Consider the following 11,980-nt stretch of genomic DNA (forward strand, 5'->3'; position numbering starts at 1 on the left):
TTTATTCTTTTTGTAGGCTCAACATCATGGGCATCAGTTTAAGGATCAAGATGCTGGCAAGTTCAATTAAAATTAAGTTCGACTTGATCAAGATGACAAACTTTTTGTTTTTCCTTTTTGTGTTGAGCACAACATAGTTCTTCATTTGTAATGGATATTATGGTATTATTTGCCTAGGGAAAAACTTATATTTTTTTAAGCACATATGGTGACTTACAACAAAGCTTTTTTTTTTTTATTCAACATTATTTGAGCTTTACATCTATGGATATCTTTGCTCTTTATTTATGTTATTAAGAGATGGACATGTTTGATCCTCATTATGTTCGAGCTCATTACATAACCTACTTCAACACGAACTAGATACAAATACAACAATAGAATACAAAGAAGCATACACTGTAATACAACAAAGCCTCTACTTGAATAGAGGATAACTCATTATTAGATTCGGAAAAAAAAAAAAAAAAACTAAACCATAAAGCTAAAAATAAGTAGACTAGGAAAAACACTGATAACAAACAATTGGGCAATAGCGAATTTTTTCAAGGTACTCCATTCCTCTTCTTTTTCTATATATATATATATATATATATATATATATATATATATATTTACTATATTAACGGGCATACCCCTTGCTAAGTTAAACTAATGCAATCCTTAGAAAGCATCCACTAATCCATATACATCTTCTAAAATTCTGCTATCCATAAGACTAATAGTTATCCAAAATAAACAATAGCTTGACATCTTACAATAGAAAATTAGGGCTTGTTTGGATGCTTTTTTCATCACTCAATTTCCATCACTCAATTTCTGTCACTCATCACTCATCACTTTAAAATACCACACCCGTTTAGTACCATCACTCACTTGCCATCACTCAATATTTTTCACACTATTTATGGGTCCCATACCTGTGACTTGGTCAAAGCAAAGCTATTTTGTTACCCACAGAAGGTTTTCATCCTCATCAACCTTCTCTTTTCTCATTTCCCCTTCCCCCTTCAGCCCTGTCACTCTCCCAAAGAACAAACCGAACCCATAAAAATTTCTCAAGCTCCCTTGCCTCTTCAAGATTGTCACCAGTGAACAACACCCATCTCTCCGACGTGTACAGCGGCGCGATCTCCTCAGTCGTGACCCAGTGGCGCTGACGAGCATAAAGAAACGTGACTCATTTCCCATTTTGTCACGAACGATCTCCTCCGACCCAAGACAATGCTACCTCATCCCTTTCCGTACTCTCTCACCTTGTTTATTTATCTGATTTGTGTGTTTCGCATTTGGGTTTTGAGAAAAATGTTAGGTTTTAGCTTGAACTCTATTTTCCTTTGTTTTTCCCTGTTGTTTGGTTGGTGAGAAAATAATAAAGGAGAAGTTTTTTTGGTTTTTTTTTTGTTTATATGATATTATAGTGTTTACCCATTGCTGGTTTGCTTCAATGGTTTGAAGTATGCAAAAGTGTTTTACTCTAAATAACCCATTTTCCCACTGTCTTTCTTTTCTGCTCTCTCTCTCTCTCTCTCTCTCTCTCTCTCTTGCTTGGTTCCTGAGAAACTATAGGAAAAGTTTAAATAAAAATTTGAACTTGATAATTCTTTCTACAATTTTCTCAATGACCCAAGAGTTTGTTTGCTCTTTTCTTTCATTTCCTCTGGTTTTGGACTGCCCAGAAGTGGGATTTTGTGTTTTTTCTATGAATTGAGATTGTGCATGATCAATTTTGTTCTTTGTATTTTAGTTTTAATTCTGGGATACTTTTAAAGTTTTATGCTTGTTAACTTTTATTTTTGTTATGCAATGCTTCTTTTGAATGATATGTGGATGTGTTTGTTTATGTCTCTCTAATGTGTTAATGTTTATGTTGTATGCACCATATAATAATTTTTTTTGGTCGTGTGTATTTATTTTTCCAGCCTTATGATTTTTACATAAAAGAATGAAATTTGGCTTCTGGGTTGAAGTGTAGAAGGGTGATGTATGTGTTTCTTTTCCTAGATGTTTTTTGCAGGCATTTAGATATTTTGTATAGCATTAAATTTTGAGACTTTTGATTTTGTTATGTGATGGAGTCTTGGAGTTACAATTCTGAAGGGAAAGGCATTTTGTTTTCTGATGAAATGGATTTTCAGATTGATGGTTTTGCTAGAAGTAGAAAAACATTAATGGATTGGGACAATAAACATTAATTATGACATTGTATGGTATAAAATTAATTATTGATATAGGTTAGCAGCCAATGTAATATCTGTTCTAAAGAGTCTCTAGTTCAAATATTGCATTGTTATTTTATCCTGCCAATTCTGTGGAGTAGAAAAAAATTCATCCATTTTGATGGAAACAAATTAAGATTTTATTTCGTACATGGAACCATATGGCTCACTGACTATAATCTGCCTTAGGGCTTTTTAAACAAATCAGGAAAAGCCCTTGACAAAAAACAACCAAAAAAAAGAAAGATAGCAAAGCCCACTTTTAGATTGCCTAACCCAACTAAAGCCTAAAGGCAAAAGACTCAAAACTCATTAGCAAAGGATGTATATCATCCGTAATAGCTTGAATTTGCTAGCCCACTCATGAATCCCAATGTTAGAGTGACACTAAAACTATTTTCATTTCTGTGCTCTAAGAAACCTTGAGGATTTCTAAAAATGCACAGTGGACACTACACACGCACACAAAGTCTGATATAGAACTGGAATAGCAACAAATTAACTAGCTGCAAACTTATAATGATTCCTAAAAATGCAGAGTACACATAAACACAGTCTAATTTAGAACAGCAATAAATTAACTTACAACTCAAGGACTTTAGCGAATGTGAGCTCAAAGAGTGTGAGCATGGAATAGAGAACCCAATATGTAAGCCATTGCTGATCATCAGTACGAGACTTGGTCTCTATAGCCTTGATTGAAGCATACCTATAAAAACAACACCATAGAAAGATGTGAATGGACATATATATTCATGCACATGACACATGTTGTGTTCACATGCAGAGCAAAACACAAATAAAAAACACACTTACAGTGGAAACACAAGAGTGACTAGAGGCCTGAAACATGAAAAAAATTGAATCTAAATTAGGGGAACAAGCAAAGGAGAAGACAAAGAAATTAAGCACAATGTGAATGTGTACAATATAATGAGACTTAAGAGACATACAAAGCAAGAACATCAAAGTTCTTAGCCACACCTTGGAGAAAATTATTCCTGGATGTACCCATTTCTTGCTATTGCTCTTTAATTTTGTTTCACTACCTTTGGAACTTTTACAAAGAGACTGTAAATGATTTGATAAGAGTGAGGCTTGTACAATCACCTTTTTTTTTTGTTGGTAATTTACAATTTAGTGGACTAAAGTAAATATCTTTCATATTTAGTTAGAGCACTTACATGGTGTCAATGATGCAATACGCACTGTGCTTAATATAGATGCTGCTTTTTGAGTCCTTGTCTTAACTAATACTTTGTTATTATAGGTTCACTTGAAACCACACAAGTTTCCAACAAAACTCAATATTTTAACTTCCCAACAAAACTCTTAATTTTCACATTGAAAATCTATTTGTATTTGATACAATTAACAAAGGTTATGTGTAACAAATTATGCTTACATTTTTTAATAGTGGACCATTATTTAGGGACAATCATAAAAGAAAATGTAAAAATTATTATTTAGAGACAAAGAGTAGCATGTAGTTATGTTCTCACTCCATTTGCATGTTTCTTTGATTGACATCATAAAATGATCATGTGCAAGATATGAGAGTGTTGGAAAAATACATGTTTGTATCGCATACAAAACATACGCAGCGGAAAAAATTAACGGATCTACTTCATTCGCAATTGATAACATGTACTATGTAAGTTTCAGAATTTGAGAACAAGAATGCATACCTTGGTGTGGTGAAATTCAAAACCGAAGATCAGAAGTTCTTGGGAAGACTTTTAATCTTCACTCCAATTCCACTTATGAAAGTTCAATAAGTGTATAAAATACCTTGAACGTTTAGATCCCCAATTTACAAATTACCAATTCAAGCTTAATATCAAACAATTAATGTGAGGAAAATGAACGTAAGCTTAATATAGAATTGATAAACAATCTAAACCAAATAAATTCACATCCACAGTAGAAATTAAATGGAAAAGATTAAGAGAAGAGAGATGCAAATACAAGGACAACACTCGATGTGTTATCAAAGAGGAAACCGAAGCCCTCGGCGTAAAACCTCTCCGTCGCCCTCCAAGCGGTAAACAATCCACTAAAGAATGTAGTTGGGATACATGAACAGCAGAAGACCCTCCAAGCCTAATCTACCCAATGTACCTAAGCCCTCCAAGCTCCTACTCCAACGAGGTTACGTTGAACCTATTTCTTCTTTAACTTGCCGGATTCCGCTACTTGACCATAGCATTTACCAATATGAAATTAGTCCCTTCTTAACTGCTTCCCAAACACCAAATAGTCTCCTCACAGATATGGGTATGGTGAGAAAAGGTTTTGGTAATGTACCTCTCAAGGATTTGACAATGAAGAGGAAGAGAGTAGAGGAATTTGAAGAGTCTCTATGTGAAGATTATGGATGAATCAATCTTATTTTTCTCTAGGATTTCTCTCTCAAAATTCTCTCTGGAAGCTCTCTCAATATCGTGGGTATAAGGGTATATATATAGTAGGGTGAGAAGGAATGTGAAAAGTCAGTTTTTCCCAAACAGGGTGTTCTGGCAACTTGATCTCATAACTGGGTTGAGTCGCAAGTTCAAGCCGCGAGCTAATGGCCTGGCCAGCCTGGGACTTTTGTCCTGTAGTGCAACAACTGGCGCGACTCTTCAGTTTCTGGCATGCTTGGCACGTGTGCACCTTTTTGGCAATTTGCAAGCCGTGAGCCATCCGCGAGATCCAGTCGTGAGTCCCTGCTTCTTTGCACAATCTTGAGCATTTTCTTCGCACTCTCTCACACACTACCTTTACATGATTCCCACCTAAATAAGGGTTACTAATTGCTAAAATACAAGCAAATTTGGCACAAAATAAAGCCAACAAGATGGTTTATAAAATTCAACCTTACAACTTAATGCCCAAGATGTGTAGTCTCTCAATCGGTTTCCAAGGAAAGAATAAAGAGTGTCCAACACTCACATACAAACCATTTCATCCTTTGTATGATCTTAATGAAAGACCTTATGAAAGTCTCATTAAAAACCCCTAATAAAATTATGTATGTTTCTCTCCTTATATACAACTAATTATCTAATTGGGCTAGCCTTTTAGGCCATTCCAATTGGGCTCTAGTATGTGGCTTGGAGTGGGACCAAAAGGGACCAATAAGACACTAGCTCCAATGGGCCTTGGGCTTTTCTATCAACTCTTGACAAGTCCAAAGTTACCATTAACTATATTTAATACCACTATATAAATATAGTTGCACTCTAAGCCTTATCTATAAATTATATCCCAAGACTTTATTATACATGCAACCCCTTCATTAAAATATTCGTAGTAATATAAAGTCTTGAAATAGACTGCCACTTTGAAGATTACTACATCTTAATCCTTGAGTACCCGGTTTAATCCTTTATGTTATTCATCATATATTTATGAAATCCAATTTCATAAATATAAACTTTAGTAACTTCTTACTAAAGTGGTTGGGCCCAACACTCTAAATAACCAAACCCATTAAACTTATCTCAAGGGAATATTTTATATCTCCGTTGAAAGATTATGAATTTTATCTTGAGAATATATGTTCCATCAACATTAAATGCGGCTGCCCAACATACTGAGGTTTTGACCATTACTTATAGATCTCACTCCTGATATATCAAAGCAACCTACATCTCATGATCAGGTTCATTATTCTCTCAGGATTTAGAGTTGATGTAAATAGAAGTCGTGAGATTTATTATTCATTTGACAATCGTTAAGAGAATAATAAATCTCACAGGGGTCCAGTTCAATATGTCTTAACTCTTAAAACATATCAACATACCAACTAGAAGTCTCCACTTCCATGATCAATACAAATCATCGTAATTAATATGTTATAGTCTTCGTAGATGAAACGCCTAATTTCATCACCGACTATGAACTAAAATTCTGAATTTACAAAGAACTTGTGATTTATATCTTCTGTGACATTTCACATAAATCACATATTATGCATCTCATGGACTAAGATAATGTCCCATTAGTTCATTAATAAATAGTCTCATATAATTAAACAATTTAATTATTTATGTCATGCCAATAAATTGGATTTTAGGGCATAAACCCTAACAGGGAGAGTGTTTAAGATGGCAGTGGTAGCATCATAAACTGTTCTTTAGTTTACAATAACAAAGAAACTTGCCATATTCTGTATCATCCCTTGATTCTCCATCGTTGAATTCCAATTGCTATTCAGGGTTTTCTTTCTTTCTTATTCTAGGTTTCTTCTTTCTTTTTTTCTCTTTTTCTTTTTTCTTTTTTCTTTTCTTTTTTTTTTTTTTTTTTGGCAGAGGAGTTTTAATCTATTTGATTACAAATTAATAGATGTGGTTTAGTATGGTGACAGAGTGCAATATGCTGTGATTACTTACTATTTATTGTTTTTAAGGCCATGGCTTGTCTAAATGTAGTGAGTCTGGTGACAATTACTCATGTATCAGGTTGTTGCAACACAAATTCTAATGTCAGCTTTAGTAAAATGAGTTTATTACGTTTCCTCTTGCAATCTTCAAGGAGATGGACTCATAGCTAATATAATAAGATTGGAGCTACATTATCTTCAAAATATTAAACTTGATATCATTGGAATTGAAAAAACTTATGTTGTTTGAAGTACTAATAAAAAGCATACTCATTAAATTTCTCAGCAGTTCATCCATCTTGAGCAACTAATGAGTTTGATAAATTTCTCAGTAGTTGGATTTTCTTGATATATAAGGTTGCTTTTTGGATGAGTTCCATTTTCCTTATTGGAGTTATTGCATGAGTTTCATTTACTCAGCAATGGAATGTCTTCTGCCACTATTTATGAGTCCACTTCTAACGGCCATATGTGCGATATGGATCAATGTGTGGAAAGAACCTCCCTATCTATCCGTAATTTCAATAGGAGGTTCTATGGATGTCAGCAGTGGTCGCCAGTTAGTATTACATGATTTTATTGTCGTTACATATTTGACTTGTTCAATGTTGTATGCAGGACTCCAATCAGGCATGTAAGTTCTTCAAATGGTTGGACAAGAACACATGCCCACGTGGCCGTGCAACAGCACCACTTGTCCATGAAAGGTTTACAAGATATAAGGCCAAGGTTGTAGCTGCAAGGAATGAAAGGGATGAGGCTCATGCAAGGGAAGCAAAAGTCCGGGAGCTCCTAAGGATAGCAAAGCGCAAGGCTGAAAAAACTAAGCTCGCACTCCGGATTGCTAAAGACAATGTCTACAAGTATAGGCTAGCTTTATTTTTGTCTTGGGCTGTACTTGGGGTTTGTTTTGTATTCTCTACTGTTTTTGGGGGGCCATGGCCATACACAACTGTGTTTGCCATGACCCATTGACGGTCACATGTGTAATGTACATTACTAATCACATGACCTGTTTTAAGTTCCTATATATTTTGCAGGATGATGTAACACACGCATCCGTCTGTTATGTACATTACTGGTCACGTGTGTCATGCATTTTATTTTTTTTTATGTTTTTGTTTTATGGTGAACTACTCCTTTTTTTTTTTTTTTGGTAGTTTGAGGAGCTAGATATAACATATTATATACTCAAAATACATTTGTCATTTCCACTACATGGAACCTAGACAATTTTAACCAGTTCTAGTTTTCTTTGGGGTACTAAAAAATATACTATACATTTGTTCTTTAGTCTCTACCTCTTTTAAATAATATGTTACACTCCAAGACATTGTTTTCTCTATGATGAACTATAATGAACTGTACAATATTCTGTCAACTAATTAAATATCTCCTGTAAAACAGATCGGAGACAGACAAAGGACCTTTCATCTTGTTTCTTGGCATATAATTTAAGGAGGGCTGAACCTACAATCCTCCAAACAAAGAAACAATATTTGTCATCTCTTCGGTGATTAGCATAATCATAAGTGACGTGATATATTGCAAGAGCCTCATTGTAGGCCTCATCTATCCCCCTTTTACACTCTTCAAATTTCGCAGCACCATACAATATCATCTTATAGTAGTGGCAATATTTTTTTATGTCTGATGGTCTAACAATATTTCTTATACCACATATCAAATATCTGTGAACACATGCTGTGGGTATATCATGCTCCAAAAATATATCTTATAAAAATTGATACATTCGAATTGCGTTACATAATTATGCCGAGAACATATTTGCACGTTGTCATGTCATTCCAAAATAGTGCAGTAACGTTACAAGTTGAACTAAGTTATACATCCACCTACGTAAATAATATTTCCATCACATATTATAGTACTAAAACAATTACGCAGCAAAGCCATAGCATCTACATTGTAGCGAAGTAAATGGTCAATTGCCATTTTCAACATATAATCATCTCACATTGCCACGGGCAACATAATCATCCCACATTGTGTCAGTGATATTTTCCCTAAATTGGCCCATCGCTCTCTTCGATGCACTTGACATTTCTAATACATGCCTCTGGGTCGCTGAGCTTGTTGATGCTCCAACATCGCCATTGCCTTCGCTATTGGTCACACTACCTTCACCAACACTCTCCCCTAATGTTCTGAACAATCCATCACTTCGATTGTTCATGCGTATGAAATTGTGTAAAGCACATCACACAATAATCACGTAACGCTGCCTAATTGGCTTAAAGTTTGGCATTAAATTCAGAATGGGGAAACGGGCCATCAGCACTCCAAAAGACCACTCAATAACCATCCGTAAGTTTGAGTGCTTGTAGTTGTAAAACTCTTTCGTTGATGTTATCTATCTACCACTTGAGCGAAATTCCTGTGCATGGTACTAGTTGACTTGTGAGGGGGGAGAAAACTAGTGCCAATTGGTAGACCCAAATCCACCAAGTAGTACGACCCTACACACACACAATCAGTCAGCACATAATTAAGTTGTTCATAAACATACTACTTAGATGTGGAGGATAAAATAACTTTAGTTAAAGTCACAGTAATGTATAGTACCTGTTGGTGGCCATAGGAATCCATGCTTCCGGTCACTGATCGCTTCCTCAAAAACCCTTAAGTCATTCGCATTGCCCTTCCACCCAGAATGAACAAATGTGAAATGCATGTCCATGTTACACACACACAGCACATTAGTTGTTATAAGGCTCTTGAGGTCCCTACGTGCTTGAGTCGCATTTGCAGGAGGTCAGGCACTCACGTGCGTTCCATCAATTGCTCCTATACATCTCTACACATGAAAGTTTTCATTAATCTTAGCAAGCACATATCAAATATAAAATTATTTTACTATTATACGAAGTTAGTTAAGTAAGGGAATGTTTTGTACCTCAAAACATGGCCAGTACTTGTTCACTTGAAGATGTTTGGGGAGGCCTATGACATTCTGATCAAGTTTAATTAAATGCAATACGTAGTGGTGGACAGCCCGCAACGCCTAACGAAAATACGAGCACACGGTTTCTATTGAGTGGTAAAACCTATCTGCAACACATCTAAAGCGGGTGTTGTGTCCAAGTATGTACAATAACATGACCATGGCCTGAGTGGCATTCACCCCACCAAGTCTGTCCCTCAAGTAACCATGTTGAGCCAACTCGTCCACTAAATGTAATAGTAATTCAGGTGTCATGCGAAACATCTCATAACACTTAGCTGGATTACCTTCAGTGACCTCATCCATATACGCCTTGCCAATCAATGCATTTTTCGTATTGGTTGTTTATCATAATGCCGCTGCATGTACGCATACATCTCCCTGACTATAGGATTCACTAAATTAAACTTTGCTTCTTCTTCACATTCGGACTCTGAATCGGTCCAGTCATCATCATTATCTTCATAGTCATTGCTGGAACCAACGTCGTTGAAGTATGCATCATCGAAGTCATACTCTTGGAACGCCCACCACCAGTCATTTCCGAACGCCATAAGTGACCTACACATTAACACAAACACACTATTCAAGTAGGTTATGTAAAGAGAGATATAAAAGTAAATATGTTATTTTTAACAGTCTACACCTTTACTTGTAATCCAACAAAGAGATGAGACCATCAACATAGGAAATAGAAACCTATCAAATAGTCCTACTAATAACATCAACCATAGATTATAATAAGACAATAAAAAATAATTAAAACAAGTAAATAGCATAATATAAACGTATAACATAAACACCTAAATCAACAGTCACCATTATAAACGTATAAAAATCAACGAACCCAAAACCAAATCCATAGCATAATACTATCCTCTAAGCACGCGCTCACACACGTGCTCAGAGGCTCTTCTATTTTTTTAGGTAAAAGTTAATAATATGCATAAATTATAAATTATAATTTGAGATTAATATATTTTCCAATCACAAAAAAAACCTAGGGGTGTGATAAGTGTTAAGCGTTTGTGGTGAAATAATTTTTTCATCACACCTCTAGGTTTTTTTTTTGTGATTGAAAAATATATTAATCTCAAATTATAATTTATAATTTATGCATATTATTAACTTTTACCCAAAAAAATAAAAGAGCCTCTGAGCACGCGCATGAGCGCGTGTTCAGAGGCTAGTTTAAATAGTTGTTTTGAAGAAGTGAGTTAGTGGAAGAGTGTTCCTATTTTGTAGGCAATGCTTTAGTGCAACTTAGATATGTAATTTTACAGAACTATCCTTTAGTTTTGTCTCTACTTAAACTTAGGGTGTAGGGGTATTTTAGAACAACAACAAAAATCTGGTCCAAACAGGTGCAATCCCATAAATAGTAGTATGGTTGTATATCATGGTCAATCACAGTAATATTGCAATAAAAAATAAAAAAAAAATAAAAGCAATGACTAAGCTTTAACCTACAAATGCAGAAAAAAGAAAAAAGAAAAAGAGGATAATCATAAGGAAATAAGAAATTGAAGAAGACCCACAGTACAAATAATTAGACTGCCCTTAATTTCTTTATATAAACAAAATAGAAAAGCGCTTGACATACCTATAGAATCGAAACAATCAGAATTGAACTCTTGTTTTTGTAAGTAAAGTTTTTTTTTTTTTTCTCTTTTTTGGATTCTGAATTTAGAAAAAAATGATGATTAACAATACCACAATCAAACAAACCGTCATAAGTAACTGTTTACAGTAATAATTTATTCAATATATATTGCCTGAGATAGTGAATGTCGAGGTTGATGAATTCGTTTTTCTAATTCTCACTACAAAACACAAATAGAAATATAATCAAGAAGGTTCAAATAAGTTCAGATCTAAGATCTAAGGTCCGTTTGGATACAACTTATTTTGCTGAAAACTGAAAACATTGTAACAAAATAATTTTTAAATGTGTGAAAAATTACTGTTCAATCCTTTTTTACTGTTCATAAGTCTAAAATCACTGTTCATGGACAATGAACAGTGACACAGGCATTGATCTTAAAAAAAAAAAAAAAAGGAGAAAATGCACAATTGCTGAAAACGCAGACGCAGGACATGGATCCAAACTCCACCCTAATGCTAAACATGTATAGAAGATCTGAATAAGAATGAGAAATTACAAAATACAAATGGAGACAGCGAAATCGGAATCAAACAGATAGTTTGAATTTATGGTGAAAATAAAGAGGAAGTACTTGATTTGGTTAAGGCCAGCTATAACAGATTTGTGATTATTGAGTTAAAAATGAGATTCACCTACACATGAAGGCACAAACACTGAATGAGAAAATGTTATTGTTAAAGTGCCATTCACTATATGTGGTTACTGGGTAGTCATCATATTTTATGTCAAACAGTGGCAAGACCTTCACACCTTGGGTTAAAAAT

Source organism: Quercus lobata, chromosome 8 (assembly GCF_001633185.2).
Source record: "Quercus lobata isolate SW786 chromosome 8, ValleyOak3.0 Primary Assembly, whole genome shotgun sequence".
NCBI classification, from domain to species: domain Eukaryota; kingdom Viridiplantae; phylum Streptophyta; class Magnoliopsida; order Fagales; family Fagaceae; genus Quercus; species Quercus lobata.